Consider the following 14667-nt stretch of genomic DNA (forward strand, 5'->3'; position numbering starts at 1 on the left):
GACAAGATGATGTAACTTATTTCTCTCCTAGCCTCCTTCCTAAGTACAACTATAAATTCTGGAAATAACACAAGAAGCAACCAAAGGAGAAGGTAGCAAAGGGAAGGCGAACAAATTAGAGATCCCAGGAGTGGAGGAACAACATAGCAGCAGGGCATCTTATGACACTACCACCTCCCACCCCCACTCCATCCAACTAAAAAATGTAACCCAGGCCCAGTGTTTCCCAAGCCCCAACCTAGCAACAAAGGTAACCCAGGTAGGCATATCTTTCCCCATGACAGAATGGGAGTTCTGCTGACTATACCAGGCCAGCTGGAAGCACCAACAAGGAGGATAGATCAGGAGCCCACTGATAATAAAATAGACTGAAAGCACTCTCCCTCCCTGCAGGCCTCTAGGAAGTACTCCTCATTCCAGCAGGATGTAGACTCCCTTCTCTCACCTAGAGGCACTAGGCAGCATTGTCTGGGGAAACTCCTCCCTCCATTAGATAGCATCAGCAGGGATCAGTGGGAGCCCCAGCTGCAACAGATAGCCAAGCAGACCAAAATAGTAAAGGCTCTGAAAAGTAAATTGGCATTGGAATCACAGCCTACAAAAGTAGATACAACCTGTGTGCTAAACTTAATTGGGGTGACTTCCTGGTGAAATAAAAAATTTAAATAGGACCCAGAGTCTCCTAACATAATGGACAAATGTCCAGAATAGAACTGAAAATCACCCAACATACCAAGAACTAGGAAAACAATCACTTGAGTGAGAAAATATAATAAACTGATATCAACATCAGGATAAATCTGATATTGGAATTAGCTTACAAAAGATATTAGAGTAACCATCTTAAAAATGTTGCAACAAGTAACTACAAATTCTCTTGAATCAAATGACAAAATAGAAAATCCTATCAAAGAAACAGAAGTTATGAAAAAGAACCAAGTGAAAATTATAGAACTGAATGATACAATAAGAGAAATAAAAACTTGCTAAATGGCCCAGCCAGAATGGCTCAGTGGTTGAGCATAAATCCATGAACCAGGAAGTCAGGGTTCGATTCCCAGGTTGCAGGCTCCACGATTGATGTTTTTATCTCTCTCTCCCTTCTTGTCTCTAAAATCAATAAAAAAATATATTTTTTAAAAACCAACTTGCTAGATGGAGTGGAGATGACCAAGGACAGAAAGTGAACTTGAAGATAGATCAATAACACTTATCCAATATGAACAAAAGAGAGTAGACTGAAAATAAATTAACAGAGCCTCAGGCACTTGTGAGACAACAACACATCATTAGAGTCCCAGAAGGAAAGTAGAAAGAGAGGGGATGAAAGAGTACAGACAGTCTTTGGGTTACGTAGGACTCAAAGTACATCGTTTTGTGATTAGATCACCATCTCCCATCCTATCTAATAAATAGGGAATATGCAAATTGACTGTCACACCATCACAAAGATGGCGGCACCCACAGCAGAGGCGGTTTCCATAACACAAGATGACTGCACCCACAGCGGAGGCCAAGTTCCTGTAACGAGCCTTAACGAGCAATCAGCAGGGACCAGAGGCTGCATGGCACTCGGCCAGGGCAGGGGACCTGAGGCTGTGCGCCCCGCCCAGTGGGGCTTGACAGGGCCCTCAGGCCACGCCCCCCGCCCAGCAGAGCTTGATGGGGGACCCCAGGCTGTGCCCCCCCGCATAGCAGGGCTTGACGGGGGACCTCAGGCCGCACTCCCCGCCCTGGCACCAGGCTGGGGGACCTCAGGCTATGCCCCCCGCCCAGCAGGGCTTGATGGGGACTCTCAGGCCACACCCCCCACCCCAGCACTGGGCCGGGGGACCTGAGGCCGCAACCCTGCCCAGTGGGGCTTCACAGGGAACCTAAGGCCGTGCCCCCCACCCCAGCGCTGGAGGACCTGAGGCTGCGCCCCCCACCCAGCCCTGGGCCAGGGGACTTGAGGCTGTGCCCCCCACCCAGTGGGGCTTGACAGGGGATCTCAGGCCTCATCCCCCACCCGGCAGGGCTTGACGGGGGAACTCAAGGTGTGCCCCTGACTCCAATCCAGGCTGGGGGACTTCAGGCCGCACCCCATGCTCTGGCCTGGGGAACCTTAGGCCGCACCCTCCGTCCGGTGGGGCTTGACGGGGAACACTGGGCCAGGGGTCCTGAGGGTGCGCTGGGGGACCTGAGGCTGCGCCCCTGCCTGGCGTACACCAAGGGGACCAGAGGCTGCACCCCCATCCGGCGGGGCTTGACAAGGGTGGGGCCAGCCAATTCTGGATCTCACCCAGTGGGGGTGGGGCCAGCTGGGTCTGGGTCTCACGTGATTTTGAGGAGCCATGGGTGGGCAGGGACTTGCTCTGGGTCCTGCAGCACGCCCCAGACTCTGACAGGAGGAAGATTTTCATATACATTTTACTAATTTTCTTTCATCTCTGACACTTCTATTATAGAGAAAGGGCAAATAGCAATATTAAAATAGTTCCTCTAATTAATTCCCTTTTAATATGCATGAATTTCATGCACTGGGCCACTAGTTTATTTATAAAAAAAAAGTTCCGTCATTTCGATGTATGTACATATGTACTTTATGTTTTTCATTATTTATTTACCACAAGTAAAGGTCTGGAATTGTTATCTTTCTTTTAAATTTTTTTACTGTTTCACTTCATTACTGCTGTGTATGTGCTCCATGTGAGAGACATAGGTGCTTATGTAGGCAGTTCCGACTTAGGGCGAAAATCGCATTATGTCACGCCATAGGAACGGATCTCCAACATAACCCAAGGACCTACTGTATTTAAAAAGATAATGGGTGAGAATTTCCCAAACCTGGTCAGGACACACACACACACACACACACACATATTCCAGTGAACCTTTTCTTTTTAATACCACTTGGAGTCAGACACCATGGGCTTAATTAAATCTCAGTCCATGCACTTCAGGCAAGTTACTTAATTTTGCATATTGATTGGTCAGCATCTGTTATTTGCAGATGGGATGAGCAAAATTAAATAACACTTTTTGGAAGAATTATTCAGTAAGGAAGAAATAAAAATTGTATGGCCTATATTTAAGAAAAGCCAGCTGAACACTGCCACGGGGAAGGTGAGGTCTCCCAGTGGACACCTGCAACTCCAGATGCCACATCTGGGCCAAGGTGAAAATTGTTCATTGTTGAACTCCTTAAAAACTCCCAATCTCATTTGAGTCAGACACTAGAATTTTTTACATTCTGCCTCAAAAAACACCTCATCTGCCACTTCTCCATCACCGTTGCTACCACCTTATTCAAATTCCCATTGTCTCTCACCTGGATGACTGCCACAGCTGCTTTAAAGCCTTTGCGGTGCAGCCCACAGGATACTAACTCAAACTTGTTGGCCAGGCATTCAAGGCACTTGACCATCAGGCCCCAATATCCCTTTGTCCAGTCTCATCTCCAACCACTTGGCACCTTTAGTTTGATGAACTAGGGCCGTGGTCGGCAAACTGCGGCTCGCGAGCCACATGCGGCTCTTTGGCCCCTTGAGTGTGGCTCTTCCTAAGCCTTAGGAGTACCCTAATAAGTTAATAACAATGTACCTACCTATATAGTTTAAGTTTAAAAAATTTGGCTCTCAAAAGAAATTTCAATCGTTGTACTGTTGATATTTGGCTCTGTTGACTAATGAGTTTGCCGACCACTGAACTAGGGCAATGAACTTGGGTATCTTCAGGCTTATCCATTATCTCACAACGCCTTACTGGTAACAGTAACACTCAGCTCCCAGGATGCCTTCGCTTACTCAATAAACATCACTCCCTCCTCCCTCCCTGCCTCTGTGTCTCCAGGACACCTAACATGTCACATAGATTTTGCCATTGTTGATCTGCATGCAGGCCACCTCTTCACCAGAAAGGGGACCTTGAAGGCAGGGACAGACTGTCTTTTTCTTTGTATCTCCTGCACCTAGCTCAGTATCAGTTCAGCTTGGCGTGAGGCCTTGGTGATTGTTAAATGAATCATAAGTAGCAGAATACTTATGACTAACAGGCTGATACTAACAAGAATTGATACACTTCATAGAACACATGTAAAACATGAAAGGAAAAAATAATGGGGGTAAATAAGGAATAGGAAGAGTGGATGCCAAAAGAGAGAGTAACTGAATTTCCATATATGCAAGGAAAGGGAATTCCTGGTTTTGCTTTAATAATAGTAAATAAATGTAGAAACAAATGTTTAGCACTGAGAGAATTCAAAAGTTTGTTCACATTTAAAATTTGTTTTAAAGTGAAAAGGAAGGAAAAAACATTCCTTATAACAGAAAAGAGACAGGAAATACAAAAATTAAGAAATGAATTATATACAGAAAACATAACAATTGCACTATCAACCATAAATTAAAGATGATAAATTCACACATAAGTAAATTATAGAATCTTCAAGATTGGTTGAACAGGAGGACAAGCTTTAAATATTGACAAAAACATTAAAAAAAATAAACACACAACTAAATAATCTTGAGAAACAAACAACAACAAAACCTAGATGAACTTTTTTAAAAAGAAAGGAATTAGATACTTGAAAGGAAAAACCAAAACTTTGGAAGGATCACAAGACACTGGCAGGAGTTGCTGCCTATGGAGGCAGACATAACCTATGGACATGACAGAATGATGCCAGCAAGAGTGATGTCTCTGTCCAAGTGCTATGAGACAGGAGGCATGCATGAGTATTTAATAGAGGCTGAGGGGATACAGAATTACCTGCACATCTGCATGAGCTTATATGTGAGATATATTCCTAGAAAAAATGCAATTGCTGAATTAAATGGTAAGTACCTTGAAAAGTGAAAGATTAATCTACAAATATCTTAAAGGTGAAACAGAAAAAGCATGATGTGAGAATAAATAAAATATCATACTTGATAGAAGTGGAATGAGAAAAATGAGGTAAGGTGGAGCTAGGCAAGATACTAGGTATAGACACTGATATAACAGAAAACTGGCTTTCTCCTTCCCATTAACTTTGCCCCCACAGCAGAAGCCTGAAGGAGGAGGAGGACAGGAACCATGTGGCTATTTGGGAGGAGATTTTGGGCAGGACTCAGTATGATAATGAGCCTTAGAAAATGTGTGTAAATATTTTCTTGCAAATAAACTTGTCTTCTGTTATTTTTAGTTTAGAGGACTAATATACAAAGCCATGAAATACTTTTTAATTCAAGCTGCCAACTCAGTTAAAGAATGAGCAAGCTGGAATACATCATATATTCAACAGCAGCCCTACTGTAATCCACCATAAGGCAGAAAGTTCCAGAAGCTAGAATATCCCATGGGCTGGGTGGCACCAGGCTTGTGGAGGAGTTGCCATGTCTAAGTCAGGATGCTGTGCACAAGCTTCCAGCACTATTACCACCAATGACTCTGACTCAATTTCCTCCACTTTCTTTCCCCAAATTTCTACTCAGAATACTGGAAAAGAGCTCTTAATGTTATAATGAAAAGTTATGTAATGGATTTCCTTTATTTAAAAATATTAACAACAACAAAAACACCTGAATCTTGTGAGTGCTGAATAACAGAATAAATTGAGTTCCCAACTAAATTAATAATAATAAAATTTTGTTAGGGCACATCTACTTCATAAAGTGAAGGCTATGTCTATTTACATTGATTGATTAGCCAGTCTGCTTTGTTTTCAGCATTAAATTTAGCATTGAAAAAAATGTTTACTGTTTCTGAGAGCATTGCTGCCCATCTCGTAGAATGTAACTTGAAAAACTAGTGTTCAAATTAGTGTTCTAGTTTTTCAAGGCAGTTATTTAATAAAACAAAGGTATAAGTTCTACATTCAGATTTAAAGTTGACCTTGGACTAACTCTGCATATCATAGAGACACAACTCTACCTCTATAATACCCAACTGTCAACCTAAGACGTAACAGGTTCCTAGGTGATCCGAGAAATCATATAAATTGCATATTTAATACAGATTTTTAGGCTAATTCAAAACAAATCATGTGGTCAAAGCGCTCAGCAATAAAAATGGAAGGAGGATAAAGTAACAAAAAGTTTAACAGCAAAACAAGGACTAAATATTATGGCAAATATTATAGCAAGAACTGTGCTAAAATTCAGAAGCATACTATTTACCTGGGAAATATACTTTTTTCTTACTTCATTGGTTTCTTCAGTATCTCTCTTCACTTTATACAGTCCCGTGTGCATCTTTAAAGGTTCACTTGTTGTTGCTTCTGCAGTTGCAATTCAGTTCTGTAAAAGAAGCAGCATATCATCACTCCATGAGAAAAAAGATCAAGTATATTCTAGGAAGCTGAGTTATCCAATCTCATCAATCTCTTTTCCTAATTCATTTTCACCAGAACTACACACAAACAGATAAGCCAAGGTGGTGGAGAGAGTAAAAAGAGGTCATTAAAATACAAACTAGACAGTTAAAACTACTTAAAATGCTAGTAGAAACTGAAAAATAAATGGAAATAAGGCAAAGTCAATTGTCTCTTATAATAGATCAGAACAAGATGATTCATTAAAATCTGTAATTTTAACACTCTGCACCAATGAGTTTCCCTCTCTCCCTCCTAGCTAAATTTGAGATGGCTTAGCAGAAATGATAAAATTAACTGACATGTGGCTTTACAACTTCAAGGCTGCGCACCTTCAAGGATATGTTCTTTTTCACCACTTTTCCATTCAAAGCTCTAGGGTTTTCCTGGCATGGAATCTAGAGGTGCTACAATGTTCTAGGTTGTGTGTTATAGGCCAAAAACTATGTTATCTTTATCTTTGTTTCTGACTCTTACCCCTACGTTTTCACCTTCTGCCCAGGGCCAATGAAGAACACACAGTATAACTCTTGGAATAAAAAATAAGACAGTAACTATGTTTTTTTTTTTTAAAAAAAACCCACCAGAGATGCTTCATGTGATCTTATAATTACTTAGGAAACAGTAAAAACCAATTCTTTTGAGTTCTTTACTTCTTTTCCAACGCATTTTCTTTGGTTGAAATGTCCACTAGCAGTATAATGGCCTTAAAGAGAATATGCCAGAGGATCTTAGACTTTCAAACAGAACAATGCATTGGTACACCAGAAAGGGTCAGAACTATGAGTATCTGTAAATGTAAACAAGTTTGCCCCTCAAAAAAGCACCCCTCACCAAGTAGCTCCTACTTATCTTTCACCATCATTCTTACTTCTTTAACATATACATAGCTAGTTCTGATTCTGTCAGGCACTGCTCTAAAGAGCTTTAACTAAATTGACTAATTCTACCTTTATAACAACCCTATGAGGTAGATTCTAGTATTCAGATTGTCCAGATGGGAAAATTAAGGCACAGAAAGCTTAAGTAAATTGTGCAAGGAAATTCACTAAGCGCTGTTCACAGGCAGAGGTTCTTGGGCAAATGTAAGCAGTGTAAGCTGCAGTCTCGTCCACCTATTTCACTTTACTGCTGCCATTGTATAATAGCTCAATGTCTAGTAGAATTAGCTCTCGTTGGAAATTTTTCCTAATTAATACTTTATTGAAAAACTTTTAACTCTCCACAACTTAAAGACTGACCTTCTTATTTTAAAAAATTATCCAGTGCACATCACAAAAAGGAAACCATAATTTTATGGAAATCAGAAGCAATAACTATTATAAGCTGAATACTCACATTCACCCACTACTTTAGCTTATTAGATTTATTCCAGACAGCTTGCTACGCTTACTAATTTCCTTCTAACTTTAAAGTCACAAGGCCCTGGCTCAAGCAAGGCATTTATTCTTTTACTCTCTAGTTCAGGTGATTGGGGCATGATGCTAATGATGCCAGAAGCTGTGGGTTCAATCCACTAGAAACCAATTAGCTTTGTTGGCTTCAAGTCTACAAACTCTTAGTCTGGATGGCATATTGTGGATCCTAAGAGGAACCAGGTGGGAGTGTGCAAGACAGCACAGATACTTCTGCAGGAGGAATGAGTCCACATATAACACTGGGGCAGAAGCAGGACGCGGGGAGGGGAGGGGAGAAGCATCAACTTTACTCATAAAGAAAAGCTTCATGATCATATTGACAAAACAGTTCTACCCTTCTGAGTAAGAAGTTCTTCTCAATCTCAGACCTTTTGCCAGAATCTAACCTAAAGTCCCTCCTTCAAAAAAACAGGTGTAAGATTAAAAAAAAAAAAAGAAACTAAGGTTTTTAGCTTTTGCACAAGCTCTGCTTGATTGATCTAAAACAGGATTTTCTTTTTCTTGAATTTTTATTTCTGACATCAATTCCACTGACAATAAAAAGTATTTGTGATAGTTTTAGATAGTCACAAAAATCTCTAGCAGTGCAGCATAGCAAATCATCAGAAAAATCTTACTACAATACCATATGTATATCCTAGGTTCTTTTTTTAAAAAAATTTACTCTTAATTTTTATAAAACCAAAATCTGTTCCATCTCCAAACAATATAAAGTTATTTTAGACATGCTTTCTCAAATTAAATGAAGAAACCAACCAATATCAGTTGAGATCAAACTTTAAGACCTAGGGCCTGTTCAAGATATAAATTTTACCAGCTTCTACAAATAAAAATGAAAAAAACAAAACTATATTCCTTAATTGTTATTTGAAAAGAAACCCACTTGGGATAAGCCATCTTCCAATTTTCCTGCCCACAGGTGGAAAGAACTTTCCCAATGTTCTAATACTATAAAGCACATGGGTTCCTACAGTCACAAGGTAACTATGACAGCAAAGCCACAGTTATTTATGAGATCACAAAAACTTTATGATGTAATTTTTAAAAATTGAGGTAAAATTGAAGTAACATAAACTTAGCCATTTTAAAGTATACAATTCAGTGGCATTCACAATGTTGTACAATTGTCACCTCTACCTAGCTCCAAAGCATTTTAGTCGCCCATTGAATTCATTAAGCAGTCACTACCATCCCCTATTCCACTAATGTTTTTTGCTTCCATGGACTTATTTTCCATAATATTTCATGTAAATGCAATCACACAATATGTGACCTTTTGTGTCTACCTTGAAGACAGGTATTCAAACAAATACTTGTACACAGATGTTTATAGAGGCACTAGAGGCCCGGTGCATGAATTCATGCACGGGTGGGGTTCCTCGGCCTGGCCGGCAATCAGAGCTGTCTCGCCCAGTCCCTATCGGGGCCGGCTGGTGAGGGGGTGGGACTGCAGGAGGTTGGCCGGCCAGCTGGGGGGAGGGACCGTGGCAGGTTGGCCAGCCACAGGAGGTTGGCTGTAGGAGCGCACTGATCACCAGGGGGCAGCTCTTGCATTGAGTGTCTGTCCCCTGGTGGTCAGTGGACATCATAGTGAACGGTCAACCAGTCGTTTGGTTGACCAGTTGTAAAGGTTGTTTAGGCTTTTATATACTATATAGATTATTCATTTCTGCAATAAAGGCTACCAGGATTCTGGTAGAGCTTACATTTCCCTGGTTATAGTTTATTTTCATCATCTTTAGTTCCTAGCAGAGGAATTGCTATCATGAGCCTTATATGCTCAATGATAAGAGTAAATTGTTTAACAGGCTTCATAGAATGGTATCATGAATTATCTCTGATATAATTCAAATTCCTAAAGCTGATTATGAAACACTAGCTACTTTACCAAAGACTGTGCTCAAACACACCTGCTAGAGCTTAAAGTGTCAACCATAATTGGGAGGGCTGGGAGGAAGACTCTAAAAGTCTTTTCTCTATAAACTAGTGGCCCAGTGAATGAATTCATGCACATTGAAAGGAAATTAGTTAGAAGTATTTTAATATCACTATTCGTCCTTTCTCTAAATAGAAATGTCAACTAAATTCACGACTGACAATGACAGATTGAACCACACACATGCGACTGGCACCAGCGAGAGCTTTATATGTATCGCGCATATGTGAGTCAACTTAGCCTTTTATATATAGCCGTCTCCAATCTGGGACCCCTCAGGGGATGTCTGACTGCTGGTTTAGGCCCACAGGGATCGGGCCTAAACTGGCAGTTGGACATCCCTCTCACAATCCGGGACTTCTGGCTCCTAACTCCTCACCTGCCTGCCTGCCTGATTGCCCCTAACTGCATCTGCCTGCCAGCCTGATCACCCTCTAACCGCTCCCCTGCTAGCCTGATTAACACCTAACTGCTCTCCTGCCAGACAGATCACCCCCAAATGCCCTCCCCTGAAGGCCTGATCTCGCTCCCAACTGCCCTCCCCTGCTGGCCTGACGGCCCCCAACTGCCCTCCCCTGCCAGCCTGGTCACCCCCAACTGCCCTCCCCTGCCAGCCTGATGACCCCCAACTGCCCTCCCCTGCAGGCCTGGTCCCCCCAACTGCCCTCCCCTGTTGGCCTGGTTTCCCCCAATTGCCCTGATCTCGCCCCCAATGGCCCTCCCCTGCCGGCCTGATCGCCCCTACCTGCCTCTGCCTGCCTGATCACCCCTAACTGCCCTCCCCTGCTGGCCTGATCTTGCCCCCAACTGCCCTCCTCTGCTGGCCAATTTGGTTCTGATTAGTCGGTTTCTATGCCAGTCAGTGTCAAAAGCTCCACCTCCTAGGCAGCCATTGGCTCCTCACAGTTCACCCGGGATTTGGTTCTGATTGGTTGGTTTCTATGCCAGTCAGTGTCAAAAGCTCTGCCTCCTAGGCAGCCATTGGCTCCTCAGACTTCACCCAGATTTGGTCCTGATAGGTCGGTTTCCATGCCAGTCAGCATCTCTGGGCCTATCAACGGGGTCTGATCAGAAAGGCAGGGCTGAGCAGCAGCCCCAGTGGAAGCCTGGAGAGAAATGGAGGGCGGCTGCTGGAGAGAAAGAGAAAGGCAACAGTTGATCAACAGCTGCCACAGAGGCTGGGGATCAGACCCTGCTTCTCTCTTCAGGCCTCTCTCTGGGCCTGATTCGCAGCCCCCTCAGCAGTCAGTGCTGGGTCACTGCACCTGCAGCCGCAGCAATCAGTGCTTGGTCACCACAGCAACCCAGCACTGACTGCAGGACTGACTTCCAGTTGGTCGAGCCTCTGGTCATGACGGACCCAGGGTTTTTATATATTAGGATAGAATAAACTTGCTTAATTAGACCTGCTTTCTGATGTAGCTGAACTTTTTCCGGCTCAGTGAAGCACCCCAACTTCTCTTTCAAGTAACACAGAAGTAAACATCAACAAGCAGATTATTACTGTAGATCACGTACAGAGAACAAGGGGTAAAATATTTAACTGCAGCAGTGTTTGACTATATTCTGTGCAGTGAAAAAACCTGAAGTCATTTTCAAGGTCCACCATTTCTTATTTCTTTTCAGTCATGTCAAGTTTCTAAGCTTTCTAAATCTCCGTTTTCTGGCTAATGAAAAGAAAATAGGATTCCACCAAGTCTCCTATCTACCTACTCCAGGACTTCTGTGAGGATCAAATGAGATGAGGCACTGGAAAACGCTTCACAGACATTTGGTTAAAGTGTAAAATGTTTCCACCTGGCTATGAAGCAAGTTGTGTTCCTGGGCTGAAGAAACTGGGATGAAGAAACTGCAAGGAGGCTAGTCACTAGGGAGAGGAAGCCGGGTGTTGCTACGTGACATCATAACCCGGCGCCCACAGCCACCGTTTCCAGGCTGGACTGGGCTGTGGGCCGCATTTTGCGCATTCAGCAGCATTGGCTGTGATTTGATGGGCTGTCACTCTGGGGTGGTGGTGGGGCCTGTGTCCCACTTGGGGGAAGCCAAGTGTTGCTTTGTTAGCGCCAGGTCCGCATTGCAAATGGCCAGTGCGTGTCATGGCAGCTCCTGCGTTGAGCGTTGGCCCCCTGGTGGTCAGTGTGTGTCATGGTGACGGGTAAGACACTTAGCATATTAGCCTTTTATATATAGAGGGGTTTTTTTTGCTAAAGTCTATGAGAGTATAATTGTTTGAAGTTATAAATGTAAATTGGACTGGACACAATCTATTCTTTGCTTGCACATCAAAATTACAACTAAAGACAACATAGTAACCCAGGAAAAATAACTGTGGCTTTTTATAAAACTAGCAATTTCAAGGAAATTATATATTCCCCCAAACTAAAAGTCATCTTGAGATCAATAAATTATTAGTCTGAGAGGCAGTGATTGCTTCACTTCCTAAGTTTGGTGTCAACTTTTCAAAGTTTCAGCTTATACCTCCTCTCAACACATGGGGCACATGGTCCAAGGTGATCCAGTAATATAACAATGAGCTTTAAGAATCAAAAAGCTTATAAATAACTTTAATCAGAAAATACCATCTGGTGTTGAAATAAACAACTAACAACCAAATCCTGGGAAAAAGAAATCTAACTCCATGCATTTTGTCATCTATAATGAAACTAATATCTTCTGGCAGTTGCTCAGGGTCAGTGCCTTGGCAGAAAATGTTAACTAATGCAAAGTTCTGATGTCTGTTTTGTTTTTTAACCAGAAAGTTACAGTTGAAGAAGGCAAGAAAAAAGGAGGAAAGGAAAAAAACAGAGAAATGGAGACCAAAAGACAAACAGGTAAAAACCTGATGCAGTGAGGTAACAGACAAACAACAGTCCAAGGAGGGGGAAAGCTGGCCTAGGGTGATGAGTGGACTACTTGTTGGCTGAGTCTGCCACTGAGCATCAGAAGATCCTTTTGGTAGTTATCAGCAAAGCTGGTCGGTATCTATATATCCTATCTAATAATAGACAAACACGGTAATTAACTGTAACTTCGCTACCCTTCCCATTGGCTAATCAGGGTGATATGCAAATTAACTGCCAACTAAGATGGCAGTTAATTTGCATACTTGAAATGATGGAGGCGAAAGGGGAAGGATGGAAGACAGTGATCAGAAACCCAGGCGCAGGCAAGAGCCAGGGAGCAGGGCAAAGGTCGGCCCTGGAGGCCACCTTTGTCCTGCCACCAGCGGGTGATCAGAGAAGCCTGGGGGGTGGGGCAGGGAAGTGGACACAGACAGCAACAGAGACTGCAGAAGTCGGGTGCAGGGGCGATCACAGAAGCCAGGTGCATGGGCAGGGAAGCAGCCTCCGCCAGCTTCCCCGGCCGTGGCTTCCCTGCCCCGCACCCAGCTTCTGCGATCGGTGACCGCAGAAGCCAGGTGCAGGGGCTATTGCAGAAGCCGGGTGCGGGTCAGGGAAGCATCTGCCGCCAGAGTCCCTGGCCACGGCTTCCTTGCTTCGCACCCAGCTTCTGCGATCAGTGACCTTCTGCGATTGGTGATACCTATTTTGGCATGACACTTAACTGACTACCCTCCCTGGAAGAACAGAAGAAGAAGCCCCCAAAAGAAGAAGCCACCCACCTTTGGTCCAGGCACCAGCACCTGGGGCTGGCTGCAGCCCAGGAGATGGACAAGCTACCAGTCAGAGGTCCCAGGCTGCAGCCACCCGGAGAAGCTACCAGCCCTGTGGTCCAGGGCGCCAGCACCTGTGGCCAGGGAAACAGGTTCCCTCTTCTCCTACTATAGTCATTACTTCAATATTCCCCTTCTGAATTTCTCTCCTGTGCTGCAACCCAACTCCACTTTTCATCGAAAGGATACAGAACAGAGAGAGCAGTGTTAAAAGCTTACATTTTTAAGCCTGTAAGGTTGGTACTTAAACATATAAATGGAAAACTAGAGTCCTTAAGGTAACAAAGGCTACAAAGGACAGGGACAGCTCATGGCCTATTATATCCAGCAATCCATATGGGGACTGAAAACTTTGCAATGATGACAATTACTGAAGATATGAATCAACTAAAATAGTTGACAGGGACAATTCTTCCATCTTTGAAAATATCTACATCAAATCTGTTTAAATAGATTTTCATCTGCATAATATAACACATTCTGACAAGACCACCACCACTACCAATGTGGTCAGTGCTGTGCCAATAAATGTTTAATAACTGAGGGACACCCCCCCTCGAGTGCACAAATTTTGTGCACTGGGCTACTAGTATATATATAAAAGCCCAGCGACTGGAATGGTCAGCGACTGGAATGGTGGAATGACTAGAACGACCGTAACAACCGGTGGCTATGACGCACATTGCGGCATCCAACAGACCTGATCCGGGCCCCAATTGGCTCCCCCACCCAACCTCCTGCAGCCCCTTCCCCTGGCCGGACCCACCCCTGATAGGCCCTCCCCACCCTGATTGGGGGCAGGGCCGGCCAGCCAACCTCCTGTGGCCCCTCCCCCCAACTGGCCCAGTTCAATGGGCCCCCATTGGAGCGGGCCAGCCAGACCCCACCTGTGCATGAAATCATGCACTGGGCCTCTAGTAACATCCATAACAGACTCCCTCTTAACATGAGCTTTGCCACAAATTCTTCTAGAACTGGAAAGCCCTTATAACATGGCAGGTGAAGAGGGTACCCTCTCCTTTAACCCTGCCACTGCCTAATGAGGGCCCTGTCTTCAGCACCCACACAATTTCCCATCCTCTAAGAGTGTTTTCAACATGCTGGCTGAATAGCTGTATTTCTCCCTCCACACTTCCTCAGCTCTGTGTACTCAGTAAACCTGAACTCTGTGTCAAGATTCAGGGGACAGGTGGGATAAAGGCCATATTCTCCTTGGCTGGTGGTAGCACAAAGGGAATGTATTCCACGGGGAATGATATAGAGGGTGCTGTACCCTATTCTGTTTCAGAGGGAGACATCCTGGGTCTCA

The 14667-nt window shown here is 43.7% G+C and overlaps 1 protein-coding gene across 9 annotated transcripts in view; it reads right to left on the bottom strand.

Moving 5' to 3' along the window:
- The window catches only part of ZHX3 (zinc fingers and homeoboxes 3), a 126833-nt gene that overhangs the window by 53851 nt on the left and 58315 nt on the right, over positions 1–14667 (bottom strand). For 8 of the 9 annotated variants that reach the window (XM_036321896.1, XM_036321894.1, XM_036321889.1 and 5 more), the window contains one exon: positions 6138–6257. The gene's annotated coding sequence lies outside the window, so the exon portion shown is untranslated. The remainder of the gene's footprint in view (positions 1–6137; positions 6258–14667) is intronic. The other variant, XM_036321893.1, reaches the window with a different exon arrangement.

This window comes from Myotis myotis, unplaced genomic scaffold, assembly GCF_014108235.1.
Source record: "Myotis myotis isolate mMyoMyo1 unplaced genomic scaffold, mMyoMyo1.p scaffold_m19_p_9, whole genome shotgun sequence".
NCBI lineage: Eukaryota > Metazoa > Chordata > Mammalia > Chiroptera > Vespertilionidae > Myotis > Myotis myotis.